Below are 20,571 nucleotides of genomic sequence, written 5' to 3'. Positions count from 1 at the left end.
GTGAGGCTTCAAGTTGTGGAGTTTCTAGTTGTGGAGTTTCTAGTTGTGGAGTTTCTGGTTGTGGAGTTTCTAGTTGCGGAGTTTCTAGTTGTGGAGTTTCTAGCTGCGGAGTTTCTAGTTGCAAGGTCTCTAGATGTGGAATTTCTAGTTCTAGAGTTTCTAGTTGTGGAGTCTCTAGTTGCGGAGTTTCTAGTTGTGGAGTTTCTAGTTGTGGAGTTTCTGGTTGTGGAGTTTTAAGTTGTGGAGTTTCAAGTTGTGGAGTTTCTAGTTGTGGAGTCTCTAGTTGCGGAGTTTCTAGTTGTGGAGTTGCTAGTGTTGGAGTTTCTAGTTTTGGAGTTTCAGGTTGTGGAGTTTCTAGTTGCAGAGATTCTAGTAGCAGAGCCTCTGGTTGTGGTGGTTCTAGTTATGGAGTTTCTAGTTGTGGAGTTTCTAGTCGTGGAGTATCTAGTTGTGGAGTTTCAAGTTGTGGAGTCTCTAGTTGCGGAGTTTCTAGTTGTGGAGTTTCTAGTTGTGGAGTTGCTAGTTGTGGAATTTCTAGGTGTGAAGTTCCTGGTTGTGGAGTTTCTAGTTGGAGAGATTCTAGTTGCGGAGTCTATGGTTGTGGAGGTTCTACTTGTGGAGTTTGTAGTTATGAAGTTTCAGTTGTGGAGTTTTCAGTTGTGGAGTCTCAAGTTGTGGAGTTTAAAGTTGCGGAGTCTCAAGTTGTGGAATTTCTAGCTGTAGAGTTTAGTTGTGGAGTTTCTAGTTATTGAGTTTCTAGTTTTGAAGACTCTAGTTGTGGAGTCTCTAGTTATGGAGTCTCTAGTTTAGTAGTTTCTAGTTGTAGAGTTTTTAGTTGTGGAGTGTCCAGTTGTGGAGTTTCAAGTTGTGGAGTTTTGAGTTGTGGAGTTTCAAGTTGTGGAGTTTCAAGTTGTGGAGTTTCTAGTTTTGGAGTTTCTAGTTGCGAATTCTCTAGTTGAAGAGTCTCTAGTTGTAGAGTTTCTAGTTGTGGAGTTTCTAGTTTTGGAGTTTCAAGTTGTGGAGTTTCTAGTTGTTGAGTTTCTAGTTTGAAGTCTAGTTGTAGTCTCTAGTTGTGGAATCTCTAGTTTAGGAGTTTCTAGTTGTAGAGTTTTTAGCTGTGGAGTGTCTAGTTGTGGAGTTTCCAGTTGTGGAGTTTCCAGTTGTGGAGTTTCGAGCTGTGGAGTTTATTGTTGTGGAGTTTTGAGTTGTGGAGTTTCTAGTTGTGGAGTTTCTAGTTGCGGAATCTCTAGCTGTGGATTTTCTAGTTGCGGAACTTAAGGTTGTGAGGTTTCAAGTTGTGGAGTTTCTAGTTGTGGAGTTTTTAGTTGTGAAGTTTCTAGTTGTGGAGTCTCTAGTTGTAGAGTTTCTAGCTACGGAGTTTTTAGTTGCGGAGTCTCAAGTTGTGGAGTTTAAACTTGTGGAGTTTCAAGTTGTGGAGTCTATAGTTGTGGAGTTCTTAGTTGTAGATTTTTTAGTTGTGGGATATCTAGTTGTGGATTTTCCAGTTGTGGAGTTTCTAGTTGTTGAGTTTCTAGTTGCAGAGTCTCTAGTTGTGGAGTTTCAAGTTCTGGAGTTTCGAGTTGTGGAGTTTCGAGTTGTGGAGTTTTGAGTTGTGGAGTTTCTAGGTGTTGAGTTTCTAGCTGCGGAGTTTCTAGTTGCAAGGTCTCTAGATGTGGAATTTCTAGTTCTAGAGTTTCTAGTTGTGGAGTCTCTAGTTGCGGAGTTTATAGTTGTGGAGTTTCTAGTTGTGGAGTTTCTGGTTGTGGAGTTCTAAGTTGTGGAGTTTCAAGTTGTGGAGACTCTAGTTGTGGAGTTTCTAGTTGTGGAGTCTCTAGTTGCGGAGTTTATAGTTGTGGAGTTGCTAGTTGCAGAGATTCTAGTTGCAGAGCCTCTGGTTGTGGTGGTTCTAGTTATGGAGTTTCTAGTTGTGGAGTTTCTAGTCGTGGAGTATCTAGTTGTAGAGTCTCCTGTTGCGGAGTTTCTAGTTGCGGAGTTTCTAGTTGGGGAGTTTCCAGTTGTGGAGTTTCTAGTTGTGGAGTTTCTAGTTGTGGAGTCTCAAGTTGTGGAGTTTCGAGTTGTGGAGTTTGGAGTTGTGGAGTTTCAAGTTGTGGAGTTTCTAGTTGTGGAGTTTCTAGTTGCGGAATCTCTAGTTGTGGATTTTCTAGTTGCGGAACTTAAGGCTGTGAGGTTTCAAGTTGTGGAGTTTCTAGTTGTGGAGTTTCTAGTTGTGGAGTTTCTAGTTGTGGAGTTTCTAGTTGCGGAGTTTCTAGTTGTGGAGTTTCTAGCTGCGGAGTTTCTAGTTGCAAGGTCTCTAGATGTGGAATTTCTAGTTCTAGAGTTTCTAGTTGTGGAGTCTCTAGTTGCGGAGTTTCTAGTTGTGGAGTTTCTAGTTGTGGAGTTTCTGGTTGTGGAGTTTTAAGTTGTGGAGTTTCAAGTTGTGGAGTTTCTAGTTGTGGAGTCTCTAGTTGCGGAGTTTCTAGTTGTGGAGTTGCTAGTGTTGGAGTTTCTCGTTGCGGAGTTTTTAATAGCGGAGTTTCTAATTGTGGAGTTTCAAGTTGTGGAGTCTCAAGTTGTGGAGTTTCCAATTGTGGAGTTTGTAGTTGTTGAGTTTCTAGTTGTGAAGTCTCTAGTTTTGCAGTTTCTAGTTGTAAAGTTTTTAGTTGTGGAGTTTCTAGATATGAAATTTCTAGTTGCCGAGTCTCTATTTGTGGAGTTTGTAGTTGTGGAGTTTCTAGTTGTGGAGTTTCAAGTTGTGTAGTCTCTAGTTGCGGAGTTTCTAGTTGCGGAGTTTCTAGTTGTGGAGTTTCTAGTTGTGGAGTTTTTAGTTGTGGAGTTTCTAGTTGTGGAGTTTCTGGTTGTGGAGTTTCTAGTTTTGGAGTTTCAAGTTGTGGAGTTTCTAGTTTCGGAGTCTCAAGTTGTGGAGTTTCTAGTTGTGGAGTTTCAAGTTGTGCAGTTTTGAGTTGTGGAATTTTGAGTTGTGGAGTTTCTAGTTGTGGAGTTTCGAGTTGTGGAGTTTCTAGTGGTGGAGTTTCTAGCTGCGGAGTTTCTAGTTGCGAATTCTCTAGTTGAGGAGTCTCTAGTTGTCGAGATTTTAGTTGTGGAGTGTCTAGTTGTGAAGTTTCAAGTTGTGGAGTTTCTAGTAGAGTTTCGAATCGTGAAGTTTCTAGTTGTGGAGTTTCTAGTTTTGGAGTTTCTAGTTGTGGAGTTTCTAGTTGTAGGGTTTCCAGTTGCGGAGTTTCTATTTGCGGAGTTTCTAGTTGTGGATTTTCTAGTTGTGGAGTGTCTAGTTGTGGAGTTTCCAGTTGTGGAGTTTCGAGTTGTAGAGTTGCGGAGTCTCTAGTTGTGGAGTTTCTAGTTGCAGAGTCTCTAGTTGTGGAGTTTCAAGTTGTGGAGTCTCTAGTTGTAGAGTTTCTAGTTGCCGAGTTTCCAGTTGTGGAGTATCTAGTAGTGGAGTTTCTAGTTGTGGAGTTTCTAGTTGCGGAGTCCCTAGTTGTGGAGTTTCTAGTTGCGGAGTCTCAATCTGTGGAGTTTCTAATTGTTGAGTTTTTAGTTGTAGAGTTTCTAGTGTTTGAGTTTCTAGTTTGAAGTCTTTAGTTGTAGATTTTCAAGTTGTGGAGTCTCTAGTTTAGAAATTTCTAGTTGAAGAGTTTTTAGTTGTGGAGTGTCTAGTTGTAGAGTTTCCAGTTGTGGAGTTTCGAGTTGTGAAGTTTCGAGTTTTGGAGTTTCTAGTTGTGGAGTTTTGAGTTGTGGAGTTTCTAGTTGTGGAGTTTCTAGTTGCGGAATCTATAGCTGTGGATTTTCTAGTTGCGAAACTTAAGGTTGTGAAGTTTCAAGTGGAATTCCTAGTTGTGGAATTTCTAGTTGTGGAGTTTCTAGTTGTCGAGTCTCTAGTTGTGTAGTTTCTAGCTGCGGAGTTTCTAGTTGTGGAGTTTCTATTTGTGGAGTTTCTAGCTGTGGAGTTTCTAGTTGCAGTCTCTGGTTGTGGAGTTTCTAGTTGCGAAGTCTCTAGTTGTGGAGTTTCTAGTTGTGGAGTTTCTAGTTGTGGAGTTTCCAGTTGTGGAGTTTTTAGTTGTGGACTTTCTAGACATGAAACTTCTTGTAGCCGAGTCTCTATTTGTGGAGCTTGTAGTGTTGGAGTTTCTAGTTGTGGAGCTTCTAGTTGTGGAGTCTCTATTTGCAGAGTTTCTAGTTGTGGAGTTTCTAGTTGTGGAGTTTCTAGTTGTGGAGTTTCTGGTTGTGGAGTTTCTAGTTGTGGAGTTTCAAGTTGTGGAGTCTCTAGTTGTGGAGTCTTAAGTTGTGGAGTTTAAAGTTGTTGAGTTTCAAGTTGTGGAGTCTCTAGTAGTGGAGTTTCTAATTTTGGAGTATCTAGTTGTGGAGTTTCCAGTTGTGGAGTTTCTAGTTGTGGAGTTTCAGGTGTGGTGTTTTGAGTTTTGGAGTCTCTAGTTGTGGAGTTTCTAGTTGTGGAGTTTCCAGTTGTGGAGTATCTAGTTGTGGAGTTTCCAGTTGTGAAGTATCTAGTTGTGGAGTTTCCAGAGTTGGAGTATCTAGTTGTGAAGTTTTAAGTTGTGAAGTTTCTAGTTGCAGAGTATCTAGTTGCGGAGTTTTCAATAGCGGAGTTTCTAGTTGTGAAGTTTCAAGTTGCGGAGTCTCAAGTTGTGGAGTTTCCAGTTGTGCAGTTATTTAGTTGTGGAGTTTGTAGTTGTTGAGTTTCTAGTTGTGAAGTCTTTAGTTTTGCAGTTTCTAGTTGTGGAGTTTCTAGAAGTGGAATTTCTAGTTGCCGAGTCTGTATTTGTGGAGTTTGTAGTTGTGGAGTTTCTAGTCGTGGAGTTTCTAGTTGTGGAGTCTCTAGTTGCGGAGTTTATAGTAGTTGAGTTTCTAGTTGTGGAGTTTCTGGTTGTGGAGTTTCTAGTTGAGGAGTTTCAAGTTGTGGAGTTTCGAGTTGTGGAGTCTCTAGTTGCGGAGTTTCTAGTTGTGAAGTTTCTAGTTGTGGAGTTTCTAGTTTTGGAGTTTCTAGTTGTGGAGTTTCTAGTTGTAGAGTCTCCTGTTGCGAAGTTTCTAGTTGTGGAGTTTCCAGTTGTGGAGTTTACACTTGTGGAGTTTCAAGTTGTGGAGTCTATAGTTGTGGAGTTCCTAGATGTAGATTTTATAGTTGTGGAGTATCTAGTTATGAATTTTCCAGTTGTAGAGTTTCTAGTTGTGGAGTTTCTAGTTGTGGAGTTTAAACTTGTGGAGTTTCAAGTTGTGGAGTCTATAGTTGTGGAATTCGTAGTTGTAGATTTTTTAGTTGTGGAGTATCTAGTTGTGGATTTTCCAGTTGTGGAGTTTCTAGTTGTTGAGTTGAGGAGTCTCTAGTTGTTGAGTTTCTAGTTGCAGAGTCTCTAGTTGTGGAGTTTCAAGTTGTGGAGTTTCTAGTTGTGGAGTTTCGAGTTTTGGCGTTTCTAGTTGCGAATTCTCTAGTTGAGGAGTCTCTAGTTGTAGAGTTTCTAGTTGTTGAGTTTTTAGTTGTGCAGATTCTAGTTGTTGAGTTTCTAGTTTGAAGTCTCTAGTTGTGGAGTTTCTAGTTTAGGAGTTTCTAGTTGTAGAGTTTTAGTTTTTGAGTGTCTAGTTGCGAAGTTTCAAGTTCTGGAGTTTCGAGTTGTGGAGTTTCGAGTTGTGGAGTTTTGAGTTGTGGAGTTTCTAGGTGTTGAGTTTCTAGCTGCGGAGTTTCTAGTTGCAAGGTCTCTAGATGTGGAATTTCTAGTTCTAGAGTTTCTAGTTGTGGAGTCTCTAGTTGCGGAGTTTCTAGTTGTGGAGTTTCTAGTTGTGGAGTTTCTGGTTGTGGAGTTTTAAGTTGTGGAGTTTCAAGTTGTGGAGACTCTAGTTGTGGAGTTTCTAGTTGTGGAGTCTCTAGTTGCGGAGTTTATAGTTGTGGAGTTGCTAGTGTTGGAGTTTCTAGATTTGGAGTTTCAGGTTGTGGAGTTTCTAGTTGCAGAGATTCTAGTTGCAGAGCCTCTGGTTGTGGTGGTTCTAGTTATGGATTTCTAGTTGTGGAGTTTCTAGTCGTGGAGTATCTAGTTGTAGAGTCTCCTGTTGCGGAGTTTCTAGTTGCGGAGTTTCTAGTTGGGGAGTTTCCAGTTGTGGAGTTTCTAGTTGTGGAGTTTCTAGTTGTGGAGTCTCAAGTTGTGGAGTTTAAACTTGTGGAGTTTCAAGTTGTGGAGTTCCTAGTTGTGGAGTTCCTAGTTGTAGATTTTCTAGTTGTGGAGTATCTAGTTATGAATTTTCCAGTTGTGGAGTTTCTAGCTGTGGAGTTTCTAGTTGTGGAGTCTCAAGTTGTGGAGTTTAAACTTGTGGAGTTTCAAAATGTGGAGTCTATAGTTGTGGAATTTCTTGTTCTAGAGTTTCTAGTTGTGGAGTCTCTAGTTGCGGAGTTTCTAGTTGTAGAGTTTCTAGTTGTGGAGTTTCTGGTTGTGGAGTTTTAAGTTGTGGAGTTTCAAGTTGTGGAGTTTCTAGTTGTGGAGTCTCTAGTTGCGGAGTTTCTAGTTGTGGAGTTGCTAGTGTTGGAGTTTCTAGTTTCGGAGTTTCGGGTTGTGGAGTTTCTAGTTGCAGAGCCTCTGGTTGTGGTGGTTCTAGTTATGGAGTTTCTAGTTGTGGAGTTTCTAGTCGTGGTGTATCTAGTTGTGGAGTTTCCAGTTGTGGAGTTTCTAGTTGTGGAGTTGCGGAGTCTCTTGTTGTGGAGTTTCAAGTTGTGGTGTCTCTAGTTGCGGAGTTTCTAGTTGTGGAGTTTTTAGTTGTGGAGTTGCTAGTTGTGCAATTTCTAGGTGTGAAGTTCCTGGTTGTGGAGTTTCTAGTTGCAGAGATTCTAGTTGCGGAGTCTATGGTTGTGGAGGTTCTACTTGTGGAGTTTGTAGTTATGAAGTTTCAGTTGTGGAGTCTCAAGTTGTGGAGTTTAGAGTGGCGGAGTATCAAGTTGTGGAATTTCTAGCTGTAGAGTTTAGTTGTGGAGTTTCTAGTTGTTGAGTTTCTAGTTTTGAAGACTCTAGTTGTGGAGTCTCTAGTTATGGAGTCTCTAGTTTAGTAGTTTCTAGTTGTAGAGTTTTTAGTTGTGGAGTGTCCAGTTGTGGAGTTTCAAGTTGTGGAGTTTTGAGTTGTGGAGTTTCGAGTTGTGGAGTTTCTAGTTGTGAAGTTTCTAGTTTTGGAGTTTCTAGTGGCGAATTCTCTAGTTGAAGAGTCTCTAGTTGTAGAGTTTCTAGTTGTGGAGTTTCTAGTTTTGGAGTTTCAAGTTGTGGAGTTTCTAGTTGTTGAGTTTCCAGTTTGAAGTCTAGTTGTAGTCTCTAGTTGTGGAGTCTCTAGTTTAGGAGTTTCTAGTTGTAGAGTTTTTAGTTGTGGAGTGTCTAGTTGTGGAATTTCCAGTTGTAGAGTTTCAAGTTGTGGAGTTTCGAGTTGTGGAGTTTATTGTTGTGGAGTTTTGAGTTGTGGAGTTTCTAGTTGTGGAGTTTCTAGTTGCGGAATCTCTAGCTGTGGATTTTCTAGTTGCGGAACTTAAGGTTGTGAGGTTTCAAGTTGTGGAGTTTCTAGTTGTGGAGTTTTTAGTTGTGAAGTTTCTAGTTGTGTAGTCTGTAGTTGTAGAGTTTCTAGCTACGGAGTTTTTAGTTGCGGAGTTTCTATTTGTGGAGTTTCTAGCTGCAGAGTTTCTAGTTGCAGAGTCTCTGGCTGTGGAGTTTCTAGTTGCGGAGTCTCTAGTTGTAGAGTTTCTAGTTGTGGAGTTTCTAGTTGTGGAGTTTTTGGTTGTGGAGTTTTTAGATGTGGAGTTTCTAGTTGTGAAGTCTCTAGTTTTGCAGTTTCTAGTTGTGGAGTTTCTAGATATGGAATTTCTAGTTGCCGAGTCTGTATTTGTGGAGTTTGTAGTTGTGGAGTTTCTAGTCGTGGAGTCTCTATTGGTGGAGTTTGTAGTTGTGGAGTTTGTAGTTGTGGAGTTTTTAGTTTTAGAGTCTCTAGTTGCGGAGTTTCTTGTTGTGGAGTTTCTAGTTGTGGAGTCTCTAGTTGCGGAGTTTATAGTTGTTGAGTTTCTAGTTGTGGAGTTTCTGGTTGTGGAGTTTCTAGTTTTGGAGTTTCAAGTTGTGGAGTTTCTACTTGCGGAGTCTCAAGTTGTGGAGTTTCTAGTTGTGGAGTTTCAAGTTGTGCAGTTTTGAGTTGTGGAATTTCGAGTTGTGGAGTTTCCAGTTGTGGAGTATCTTGTTGTGGAGTTTCAAGTTGTGAAGTTTCTAGTTGTGGAGTTTCCAGTTGTGCAGTTTTGAGTTGTGGAATTTCGAGTTGTGGAGTTTCTAGTTGTGGAGTTTCGAGTTGTGGAGTTTCTAGTGGTGGAGTCTAAAGTTGTGGAGTTTCCAGTTGTGGAGTTTTTAGTTGTGGAGTTTGTAGTTGTTGAGTTTCTAGTTGTGAAGTCTCTAGTTTTGCAGTTTCTAGTTGTAAAGTTTTTAGTTGTGGAGTTTCTAGATATGAAATTTCTAGTTGCCGAGTCTCTATTTGTGGAGTTTGTAGTTGTGGAGTTTCTAGTGGAGTTTCAAGTTGTGTAGTCTCTAGTTGCGGAGTTTCTAGTTGCGGAGTTTCTAGTTGTGGAGTCTCTAGTTGCGGAGTTTATAGTTGTTGAGTTTCTAGTTGTGGAGTTTCTGGTTGTGGAGTTTCTAGTTTTGGAGTTTCAAGTTGTGGAGTTTCTACTCGCGGAGTCTCAAGTTGTGGAGTTTCTAGTTGTGGAGTTTCAAGTTGTGCAGTTTTGAGTTGTGGAATTTCGAGTTGTGGAGTTTCTAGTTGTGGAGTTTCGAGTTGTGGAGTTTCTAGTGGTGGAGTTTCTAGCTGCGGAGTTTCTAGTTGCGAATTCTCTAGTTGAGGAGTCTCTAGTTGTCGAGTTTTTAGTTGTGGAGTGTCTAGTTGTGAAGTTTCAAGTTGTGGAGTTTCTAGTAGAGTTTCGAATCGTGAAGTTTCTAGATGTTGTGTATCTAGTTTTGGAGTTTCTAGTTGTAGGGTTTCCAGTTGCGGAGTTTCTATTTGCGGAGTTTCTAGTTGTGGATTTTCTAGTTGTGGAGTGTCTAGTTGTGGAGTTTCCAGTTGTGGAGTTTCGAGTTGTAGAGTTGCGGAGTCTCTAGTTGTGGAGTTTCTAGTTGCAGAGTCTCTAGTTGTGGAGTTTCAAGTTGTGGAGTCTCTAGTTGTAGAGTTTCTAGTTGCCGAGTTTCCAGTTGTGGAGTATCTAGTAGTGGAGTTTCTAGTTGTGGAGTTTCTAGTTGCGGAGTTCCTAGTTGTGGAGTTTCTAGTTGCGGAGTCTCAATCTGTGGAGTTTCTAATTGTTGAGTTTTTAGTTGTGGAGTTTCTAGTTGTTGAGTTTCTAGTTTGAAGTCTTTAGTTGTAGATTTTCAAGTTGTGGAGTCTCTAGTTTAGGAATTTCTAGTTGAAGAGTTTTTAGTTGTGGAGTGTCTAGTTGTAGAGTTTCCAGTTGTGGAGTTTCGAGTTGTGAAGTTTCGAGTTTTGGAGTTTCTAGTTGTGGAGTTTTGAGCTGTGGAGTTTCTAGTTGTGGAGTTTCTAGTTGCGGAATCTATAGCTGTGGATTTTGTAGTTGCGTAACTTAAGGTTGTGAAGTTTCAAGTGGAATTTCTAGTTGTGGAGTTTCTAGTTGTGGAGTTTCTAGTTGTCGAGTCTCTAGTTGTGTAGTTTCTAGCTGCGGAGTTTCTAGTTGCGGAGTTTCTATTTGTGGAGTTTCTAGCTGCGGAGTTTCTAGTTGCAGAGTCTCTGGTTGTGGAGTTTCTAGTTGCGGAGTCTGTAGTTGTGGAGTTTCTAGTTGTGGAGTTTCTAGTTGTGGAGTTTCCAGTTGTGAAGTTTTTAGTTGTGGACTTTCTAGACATGAAACTTCTTGTAGCCGAGTCTCTATTTGTGGAGCTTGTAGTGTTGGAGTTTCAAGTTGTGGAGTTTCGAGTTGTGGAGTCTCTAGTTGCGGAGTTTCTAGTTGTGAAGTTTCTAGTTGTGGAGTTTCTAGTTTTGGAGTTTCTAGTTGTGGAGTTTCTAGTTGTAGAGTCTCCTGTTGCGAAGTTTCTAGTTGTGGAGTTTCCAGTTGTGGAGTTTAAACTTGTGGAGTTTCAAGTTGTGGAGTCTATAGTTGTGGAGTTCCTAGTTGTGGAGTTCCTAGATGTAGATTTTATAGTTGTGGAGTATCTAGTTATGAATTTTCCAGTTGTGGAGTTTCTAGTTGTGGAGTTTCTAGTTGTGGAGTTTAAACTTGTGGAGTTTAAACTTGTGGAGTTTCAAGTTGTGGAGTCTATAGTTGTGGAGTTCGTAGTTGTAGATTTTTTAGTTGTGGGGTATCTAGTTGTGGATTTTCCAGTTGTGGAGTTTCTAGTTGTTGAGTTGAGGAGTCTCTAGTTGTTGAGTTTCTAGTTGCAGAGTCTCTAGTTGTAGAGTTTCAAGTTCTGGAGTTTCGAGTTGTGGAGTTTCGAGTTGTGGAGTTTTGAGTTGTGGAGTTTCTAGGTGTTGAGTTTCTAGCTGCGGAGTTTCTAGTTGCAAGGTCTCTAGATGTGGAATTTCTAGTTCTAGAGTTTCTAGTTGTGGAGTCTCTAGTTGCGGAGTTTCTAGTTGTGGAGTTTCTAGTTGTGGAGTTTCTGGTTGTGGAGTTCTAAGTTGTGGAGTTTCAAGTTGTGGAGACTCTAGTTGTGGAGTTTCTAGTTGTGGAGTCTCTAGTTGCGGAGTTTATAGTTGTGGAGTTGCTAGTTGCAGAGATTCTAGTTGCAGAGCCTCTGGTTGTGGTGGTTCTAGTTATGGAGTTTCTAGTTGTGGAGTTTCTAGTCGTGGAGTATCTAGTTGTAGAGTCTCCTGTTGCGGAGTTTCTAGTTGCGGAGTTTCTAGTTGGGGAGTTTCCAGTTGTGGAGTTTCTAATTGTGGAGTTTCTAGTTGTGGAGTCTCAAGTTGTGGAGTTTCGAGTTGTGGAGTTTGGAGTTGTGGAGTTTCAAGTTGTGGAGTTTCTAGTTGTGGAGTTTCTAGTTGCGGAATCTCTAGTTGTGGATTTTCTATTTGCGGAACTTAAGGCTGTGAGGTTTCAAGTTGTGGAGTTTCTAGTTGTGGAGTTTCTAGTTGTGGAGTTTCTGGTTGTGGAGTTTCTAGTTGCGGAGTTTCTAGTTGTGGAGTTTCTAGCTGTGGAGTTTCTAGTTGCAAGGTCTCTAGATGTGGAATTTCTAGTTCTAGAGTTTCTAGTTGTGGAGTCTCTAGTTGCGGAGTTTCTAGTTGTGGAGTTTCTAGTTGTGGAGTTTCTGGTTGTGGAGTTTTAAGTTGTGGAGTTTCAAGTTGTGGAGTTTCTAGTTGTGGAGTCTCTAGTTGCGGAGTTTCTAGTTGTGGAGTTGCTAGTGTTGGAGTTTCTAGTTTTGGAGTTTCAGGTTGTGGAGTTTCTAGTTGCAGAGATTCTAGTAGCAGAGCCTCTGGTTGTGGTGGTTCTAGTTATGGAGTTTCTAGTTGTGGAGTTTCTAGTCGTGGAGTATCTAGTTGTGGAGTTTCAAGTTGTGGAGTCTCTAGTTGCGGAGTTTCTAGTTGTGGAGTTTCTAGTTGTGGAGTTGCTAGTTGTGGAATTTCTAGGTGTGAAGTTCCTGGTTGTGGAGTTTCTAGTTGGAGAGATTCTAGTTGCGGAGTCTATGGTTGTGGAGGTTCTACTTGTGGAGTTTGTAGTTATGAAGTTTCAGTTGTGGAGTTTTCAGTTGTGGAGTCTCAAGTTGTGGAGTTTAAAGTTGCGGAGTCTCAAGTTGTGGCATTTCTAGCTGTAGAGTTTAGTTGTGGAGTTTCTAGTTATTGAGTTTCTAGTTTTGAAGACTCTAGTTGTGGAGTCTCTAGTTATGGAGTCTCTAGTTTAGTAGTTTCTAGTTGTAGAGTTTTTAGTTGTGGAGTGTCCAGTTGTGGAGTTTCAAGTTGTGGAGTTTTGAGTTATGGAGTTTCAAGTTGTGGAGTTTCTAGTTGTGGAGTTTCTAGTTTTGGAGTTTCTAGTTGCGAATTCTCTAGTTGAAGAGTCTCTAGTTGTAGAGTTTCTAGTTGTGGAGTTTCTAGTTTTGGAGTTTCAAGTTGTGGAGTTTCTAGTTGTTGAGTTTCTAGTTTGAAGTCTAGTTGTAGTCTCTAGTTGTGGAATCTCTAGTTTAGGAGTTTCTAGTTGTAGAGTTTTTAGCTGTGGAGTGTCTAGTTGTGGAGTTTCCAGTTGTGGAGTTTCCAGTTGTGGAGTTTCGAGTTGTGGAGTTTATTGTTGTGGAGTTTTGAGTTGTGGAGTTTCTAGTTGTGGAGTTTCTAGTTGCGGAATCTCTAGCTGTGGATTTTCTAGTTGCGGAACTTAAGGTTGTGAGGTTTCAAGTTGTGGAGTTTCTAGTTGTGGAGTTTTTAGTTGTGAAGTTTCTAGTTGTGGAGTCTCTAGTTGTAGAGTTTCTAGCTACGGAGTTTTTAGTTGCGGAGTCTCAAGTTGTGGAGTTTAAACTTGTGGAGTTTCAAGTTGTGGAGTCTATAGTTGTGGAGTTCTTAGTTGTAGATTTTTTAGTTGTGGGATATCTAGTTGTGGATTTTCCAGTTGTGGAGTTTCTAGTTGTTGAGTTGAGGAGTCTCTAGTTGTTGAGTTTCTAGTTGCAGAGTCTCTAGTTGTGGAGTTTCAAGTTCTGGAGTTTCGAGTTGTGGAGTTTCGAGTTGTGGAGTTTTGAGTTGTGGAGTTTCTAGGTGTTGAGTTTCTAGCTGCGGAGTTTCTAGTTGCAAGGTCTCTAGATGTGGAATTTCTAGTTCTAGAGTTTCTAGTTGTGGAGTCTCTAGTTGCGGAGTTTATAGTTGTGGAGTTTCTAGTTGTGGAGTTTCTGGTTGTGGAGTTCTAAGTTGTGGAGTTTCAAGTTGTGGAGACTCTAGTTGTGGAGTTTCTAGTTGTGGAGTCTCTAGTTGCGGAGTTTATAGTTGTGGAGTTGCTAGTTGCAGAGATTCTAGTTGCAGAGCCTCTGGTTGTGGTGGTTCTAGTTATGGAGTTTCTAGTTGTGGAGTTTCTAGTCGTGGAGTATCTAGTTGTAGAGTCTCCTGTTGCGGAGTTTCTAGTTGCGGAGTTTCTAGTTGGGGAGTTTCCAGTTGTGGAGTTTCTAGTTGTGGAGTTTCTAGTTGTGGAGTCTCAAGTTGTGGAGTTTCGAGTTGTGGAGTTTGGAGTTGTGGAGTTTCAAGTTGTGGAGTTTCTAGTTGTGGAGTTTCTAGTTGCGGAATCTCTAGTTGTGGATTTTCTAGTTGCGGAACTTAAGGCTGTGAGGTTTCAAGTTGTGGAGTTTCTAGTTGTGGAGTTTCTAGTTGTGGATTTTCTAGTTGTGGAGTTTCTAGTTGCGGACTTTCTAGTTGTGGAGTTTCTAGCTGCGGAGTTTCTAGTTGCAAGGTCTCTAGATGTGGAATTTCTAGTTCTAGAGTTTCTAGTTGTGGAGTCTCTAGTTGCGGAGTTTCTAGTTGTGGAGTTTCTAGTTGTGGAGTTTCTGGTTGTGGAGTTTTAAGTTGTGGAGTTTCAAGTTGTGGAGTTTCTAGTTGTGGAGTCTCTAGTTGCGGAGTTTCTAGTTGTGGAGTTGCTAGTGTTGGAGTTTCTAGTTTTGGAGTTTCAGGTTGTGGAGTTTCTAGTTGCAGAGATTCTAGTTGCAGAGCCTCTGGTTGTGGTGGTTCTAGTTATGGAGTTTCTAGTTGTGGAGTTTCTAGTCGTGGAGTATCTAGTTGCGGAGTTTCCAGTTGTGGAGTGTCTAGTTGTGGAGTTGCGGAGTCTCTTGTTGTGGAGTTTCAAGTTGTGGAGTCTCTAGTTGCGGAGTTTCTAGTTGTGGAGTTTCTAGTTGTGGAGTTGCTAATTGTGGAATTTCTAGGTGTGAAGTTCCTGGTTGTGGAGTTTCTAGTTGGAGAGATTCTAGTTGCGGAGTCTATGGTTGTGGAGGTTCTACTTGTGGAGTTTGTAGTTATGAAGTTTCAGTTGTGGAGTTTTCAGTTGTGGAGTCTCAAGTTGTGGAGTTTAAAGTTGCGGAGTCTCAAGTTGTGGAATTTCTAGCTGTAGAGTTTAGTTGTGGAGTTTCTAGTTGTTGAGTTTCTAGTTTTGAAGACTCTAGTTGTGGAGTCTCTAGTTATGGAGTCTCTAGTTTAGTAGTTTCTAGTTGTAGAGTTTTTAGTTGTGGAGTGTCCAGTTGTGGAGTTTCAAGTCGTGGAGTTTTGAGTTGTGGAGTTTCGAGTTGTGGAGTTTCTAGTTGTGGAGTTTCTAGTTTTGGAGTTTCTAGTTGCGAATTCTCTAGTTGAAGAGTCTCTAGTTGTAGAGTTTCTAGTTGTGGAGTTTCTAGTTTTGGAGTTTCAAGTTGTGGAGTTTCTAGTGATTGAGTTTCTAGTTTGAAGTCTAGTTGTAGTCTCTAGTTGTGGAGTCTCTAGTTTAGGAGTTTCTAGTTGTAGAGTTTTTAGCTGTGGAGTGTCTAGTTGTGGAGTTTCCAGTTGTGGAGTTTCCATTTGTGGAGTTGCGAGTTGGGGAGTTTATTGTTGTGGAGTTTTGAGTTGTGGAGTTTCTAGTTGTGGAGTTTCTAGTTGCGGAATCTCTAGCTGTGGATTTTCTAGTTGCGGAACTTAAGGTTGTGAGGTTTCAAGTTGTGGAGTTTCTAGTTGTGGAGTTTTTAGTTGTGAAGTTTCTAGTTGTGGAGTCTCTAGTTGTAGAGTTTCTAGCTACGGAGTTTTTAGTTGCGGAGTCTCAAGTTGTGGAGTTTAAACTTGTGGAGTTTCAAGTTGTGGAGTCTATAGTTGTGGAGTTCTTAGTTGTAGATTTTTTAGTTGTGGGATATCTAGTTGTGGATTTTCCAGTTGTGGAGTTTCTAGTTGTTGAGTTGAGGAGTCTCTAGTTGTTGAGTTTCTAGTTGCAGAGTCTCTAGTTGTGGAGTTTCAAGTTCTGGAGTTTCGAGTTGTGGAGTTTCGAGTTGTGGAGTTTTGAGTTGTGGAGTTTCTAGGTGTTGAGTTTCTAGCTGCGGAGTTTCTAGTTGCAAGGTCTCTAGATGTGGAATTTCTAGTTCTAGAGTTTCTAGTTGTGGAGTCTCTAGTTGCGGAGTTTATAGTTGTGGAGTTTCTAGTTGTGGAGTTTCTGGTTGTGGAGTTCTAAGTTGTGGAGTTTCAAGTTGTGGAGACTCTAGTTGTGGAGTTTCTAGTTGTGGAGTCTCTAGTTGCGGAGTTTATAGTTGTGGAGTTGCTAGTTGCAGAGATTCTAGTTGCAGAGCCTCTGGTTGTGGTGGTTCTAGTTATGGAGTTTCTAGTTGTGGAGTTTCTGGTTGTGGAGTTTTAAGTTGTGGAGTTTCAAGTTGTGGAGTTTCTAGTTGTGGAGTCTCTAGTTGCGGAGTTTCTAGTTGTGGAGTTGCTAGTGTTGGAGTTTCTAGTTTTGGAGTTTCAGGTTGTGGAGTTTCTAGTTGCAGAGATTCTAGTAGCAGAGCCTCTGGTTGTGGTGGTTCTAGTTATGGAGTTTCTAGTTGTGGAGTTTCTAGTCGTGGAGTATCTAGTTGTGGAGTTTCAAGTTGTGGAGTCTCTAGTTGCGGAGTTTCTAGTTGTGGAGTTTCTAGTTGTGGAGTTGCTAGTTGTGGAATTTCTAGGTGTGAAGTTCCTGGTTGTGGAGTTTCTAGTTGGAGAGATTCTAGTTGCGGAGTCTATGGTTGTGGAGGTTCTACTTGTGGAGTTTGTAGTTATGAAGTTTCAGTTGTGGAGTTTTCAGTTGTGGAGTCTCAAGTTGTGGAGTTTAAAGTTGCGGAGTCTCAAGTTGTGGCATTTCTAGCTGTAGAGTTTAGTTGTGGAGTTTCTAGTTATTGAGTTTCTAGTTTTGAAGACTCTAGTTGTGGAGTCTCTAGTTATGGAGTCTCTAGTTTAGTAGTTTCTAGTTGTAGAGTTTTTAGTTGTGGAGTGTCCAGTTGTGGAGTTTCAAGTTGTGGAGTTTTGAGTTATGGAGTTTCAAGTTGTGGAGTTTCTAGTTGTGGAGTTTCTAGTTTTGGAGTTTCTAGTTGCGAATTCTCTAGTTGAAGAGTCTCTAGTTGTAGAGTTTCTAGTTGTGGAGTTTCTAGTTTTGGAGTTTCAAGTTGTGGAGTTTCTAGTTGTTGAGTTTCTAGTTTGAAGTCTAGTTGTAGTCTCTAGTTGTGGAATCTCTAGTTTAGGAGTTTCTAGTTGTAGAGTTTTTAGCTGTGGAGTGTCTAGTTGTGGAGTTTCCAGTTGTGGAGTTTCCAGTTGTGGAGTTTCGAGTTGTGGAGTTTATTGTTGTGGAGTTTTGAGTTGTGGAGTTTCTAGTTGTGGAGTTTCTAGTTGCGGAATCTCTAGCTGTGGATTTTCTAGTTGCGGAACTTAAGGTTGTGAGGTTTCAAGTTGTGGAGTTTCTAGTTGTGGAGTTTTTAGTTGTGAAGTTTCTAGTTGTGGAGTCTCTAGTTGTAGAGTTTCTAGCTACGGAGTTTTTAGTTGCGGAGTCTCAAGTTGTGGAGTTTAAACTTGTGGAGTTTCAAGTTGTGGAGTCTATAGTTGTGGAGTTCTTAGTTGTAGATTTTTTAGTTGTGGGATATCTAGTTGTGGATTTTCCAGTTGTGGAGTTTCTAGTTGTTGAGTTGAGGAGTCTCTAGTTGTTGAGTTTCTAGTTGCAGAGTCTCTAGTTGTGGAGTTTCAAGTTCTGGAGTTTCGAGTTGTGGAGTTTCGAGTTGTGGAGTTTTGAGTTGTGGAGTTTCTAGGTGTTGAGTTTCTAGCTGCGGAGTTTCTAGTTGCAAGGTCTCTAGATGTGGAATTTCTAGTTCTAGAGTTTCTAGTTGTGGAGTCTCTAGTTGCGGAGTTTATAGTTGTGGAGTTTCTAGTTGTGGAGTTTCTGGTTGTGGAGTTCTAAGTTGTGGAGTTTCAAGTTGTGGAGACTCTAGTTGTGGAGTTTCTAGTTGTGGAGTCTCTAGTTGCGGAGTTTATAGTTGTGGAGTTGCTAGTTGCAGAGATTCTAGTTGCAGAGCCTCTGGTTGTGGTGGTTCTAGTTATGGAGTTTCTAGTTGTGGAGTTTCTAGTCGTGGAGTATCTAGTTGTAGAGTCTCCTGTTGCGGAGTTTCTAGTTGCGGAGTTTCTAGTTGGGGAGTTTCCAGTTGTGGAGTTTCTAGTTGTGGAGTTTCTAGTTGTGGAGTCTCAAGTTGTGGAGTTTCGAGTTGTGGAGTTTGGAGTTGTGGAGTTTCAAGTTGTGGAGTTTCTAGTTGTGGAGTTTCTAGTTGCGGAATCTCTAGTTGTGGATTTTCTAGTTGCGGAACTTAAGGCTGTGAGGTTTCAAGTTGTGGAGTTTCTAGTTGTGGAGTTTCTAGTTGTGGATTTTCTAGTTGTGGAGTTTCTAGTTGCGGACTTTCTAGTTGTGGAGTTTCTAGCTGCGGAGTTTCTAGTTGCAAGGTCTCTAGATGTGGAATTTCTAGTTCTAGAGTTTCTAGTTGTGGAGTCTCTAGTTGCGGAGTTTCTAGTTGTGGAGTTTCTAGTTGTGGAGTTTCTGGTTGTGGAGTTTTAAGTTGTGGAGTTTCAAGTTGTGGAGTTTCTAGTTGTGGAGTCTCTAGTTGCGGAGTTTCTAGTTGTGGAGTTGCTAGTGTTGGAGTTTCTAGTTTTGGAGTTTCAGGTTGTGGAGTTTCTAGTTGCAGAGATTCTAGTTGCAGAGCCTCTGGTTGTGGTGGTTCTAGTTATGGAGTTTCTAGTTGTGGAGTTTCTAGTCGTGGAGTATCTAGTTGTGGAGTTTCCAGTTGTGGAGTGTCTAGTTGTGGAGTTGCGGAGTCTCTTGTTGTGGAGTTTCAAGTTGTGGAGTCTCTAGTTGCGGAGTTTCTAGTTGTGGAGTTTCTAGTTGTGGAGTTGCTAATTGTGGAATTTCTAGGTGTGAAGTTCCTGGTTGTGGAGTTTCTAGTTGGAGAGATTCTAGTTGCGGAGTCTATGGTTGTGGAGGTTCTACTTGTGGAGTTTGTAGTTATGAAGTTTCAGTTGTGGAGTTTTCAGTTGTGGAGTCTCAAGTTGTGGAGTTTAAAGTTGCGGAGTCTCAAGTTGTGGAATTTCTAGCTGTAGAGTTTAGTTGTGGAGTTTCTAGTTGTTGAGTTTCTAGTTTTGAAGACTCTAGTTGTGGAGTCTCTAGTTACGGAGTCTCTAGTTTAGTAGTTTCTAGTTGTAGAGTTTTTAGTTGTGGAGTGTCCAGTTGTGGAGTTTCAAGTCGTGGAGTTTTGAGTTGTGGAGTTTCGAGTTGTGGAGTTTCTAGTTGTGGAGTTTCTAGTTTTGGAGTTTCTAGTTGCGAATTCTCTAGTTGAAGAGTCTCTAGTTGTAGAGTTTCTAGTTGTGGAGTTTCTAGTTTTGGAGTTTCAAGTTGTGGAGTTTCTGGTGATTGAGTTTCTAGTTTGAAGTCTAGTTGTAGTCTCTAGTTGTGGAGTCTCTAGTTTAGGAGTTTCTAGTTGTAGAGTTTTTAGCTGTGGAGTGTCTAGTTGTGGAGTTTCCAGTTGTGGAGTTTCCATTTGTGGAGTTGCGAGTTGGGGAGTTTATTGTTGTGGAGTTTTGAGTTGTGGAGTTTCTAGTTGTGGAGTTTCTAGTTGCGGAATCTCTAGCTGTGGATTTTCTAGTTGCGGAACTTAAGGTTGTGAGGTTTCAAGTTGTGGAGTTTCTAGTTGTGGAGTTTTTAGTTGTGAAGTTTCTAGTTGTGGAGTCTCTAGTTGTAGAGTTTCTAGCTACGGAGTTTTTAGTTGCGGAGTCTCAAGTTGTGGAGTTTAAACTTGTGGAGTTTCAAGTTGTGGAGTCTATAGTTGTGGAGTTCTTAGTTGTAGATTTTTTAGTTGTGGGATATCTAGTTGTGGATTTTCCAGTTGTGGAGTTTCTAGTTGTTGAGTTGAGGAGTCTCTAGTTGTTGAGTTTCTAGTTGCAGAGTCTCTAGTTGTGGAGTTTCAAGTTCTGGAGTTTCGAGTTGTGGAGTTTCGAGTTGTGGAGTTTTGAGTTGTGGAGTTTCTAGGTGTTGAGTTTCTAGCTGCGGAGTTTCTAGTTGCAAGGTAACTAGATGTGGAATTTCTAGTTCTAGAGTTTCTAGTTGTGGAGTCTCTAGTTGCGGAGTTTATAGTTGTGGAGTTTCTAGTTGTGGAGTTTCTGGTTGTGGAGTTCTAAGTTGTGGAGTTTCAAGTTGTGGAGACTCTAGTTGTGGAGTTTCTAGTTGTGGAGTCTCTAGTTGCGGAGTTTATAGTTGTGGAGTTGCTAGTTGCAGAGATTCTAGTTGCAGAGCCTCTGGTTGTGGTGGTTCTAGTTATGGAGTTTCTAGTTGTGGAGTTTCTAGTCGTGGAGTATCTAGTTGTAGAGTCTCCTGTTGCGGAGTTTCTAGTTGCGGAGTTTCTAGTTGGGGAGTTTCCAGTTGTGGAGTTTCTAGTTGTGGAGTTTCTAGTTGTGGAGTCTCAAGTTGTGGAGTTTCGAGTTGTGGAGTTTGGAGTTGTGGAGTTTCAAGTTGTGGAGTTTCTAGTTGTGGAGTTTCTAGTTGCGGAATCTCTAGTTGTGGATTTTCTAGTTGCGGAACTTAAGGCTGTGAGGTTTCAAGTTGTGGAGTTTCTAGTTGTGGAGTTTCTAGTTGTGGAGTTTCTAGTTGTGGAGTTTCTAGTTGCGGAGTTTCTAGTTGTGGAGTTTCTAGCTGCGGAGTTTCTAGTTGCAAGGTCTCTAGATGTGGAATTTCTAGTTCTAGAGTTTCTAGTTGTGGAGTCTCTAGTTGCGGAGTTTCCAGTTGTGGAGTCTCTAGTTGTAGAGTTTCTAGTTGCCGAGTTTCCAGTTGTGGAGTATCTAGTAGTGGAGTTTCTAGTTGTGGAGTTTCTAGTTGCGGAGTTCCTAGTTGTGGAGTTTCTAGTTGCGGAGTCTCAATCTGTGGAGTTTCTAATTGTTGAGTTTTTAGTTGTGGAGTTTCTAGTTGTTGAGTTTCTAGTTTGAAGTCTTTAGTTGTAGATTTTCAAGTTGTGGAGTCTCTAGTTTAGGAATTTCTAGTTGAAGAGTTTTTAGTTGTGGAGTGTCTAGTTGTAGAGTTTCCAGTTGTGGAGTTTCGAGTTGTGAAGTTTCGAGTTTTGGAGTTTCTAGTTGTGGAGTTTTGAGCTGTGGAGTTTCTAGTTGTGGAGTTTCTAGTTGCGGAATCTATAGCTGTGGATTTTGTAGTTGCGTAACTTAAGGTTGTGAAGTTTCAAGTGGAATTTCTAGTTGTGGAGTTTCTAGTTGTGGAGTTTCTAGTTGTCGAGTCTCTAGTTGTGTAGTTTCTAGCTGCGGAGTTTCTAGTTGCGGAGTTTCTATTTGTGGAGTTTCTAGCTGCGGAGTTTCTAGTTGCAGAGTCTCTGGTTGTGGAGTTTCTAGTTGCGGAGTCTGTAGTTGTGGAGTTTCTAGTTGTGGAGTTTCTAGTTGTGGAGTTTCCAGTTGTGAAGTTTTTAGTTGTGGACTTTCTAGACATGAAACTTCTTGTAGCCGAGTCTCTATTTGTGGAGCTTGTAGTGTTGGAGTTTCAAGTTGTGGAGTTTCGAGTTGTGGAGTCTCTAGTTGCGGAGTTTCTAGTTGTGAAGTTTCTAGTTGTGGAGTTTCTAGTTTTGGAGTTTCTAGTTGTGGAGTTTCTAGTTGTAGAGT

Source organism: Rhipicephalus microplus, unplaced genomic scaffold (genome assembly GCF_043290135.1).
Source record: "Rhipicephalus microplus isolate Deutch F79 unplaced genomic scaffold, USDA_Rmic scaffold_26, whole genome shotgun sequence".
Lineage (NCBI taxonomy): Eukaryota > Metazoa > Arthropoda > Arachnida > Ixodida > Ixodidae > Rhipicephalus > Rhipicephalus microplus.
The sequence above is the reverse complement of the archived record's forward strand: the minus strand, read 5'-3'. Positions refer to the sequence as shown.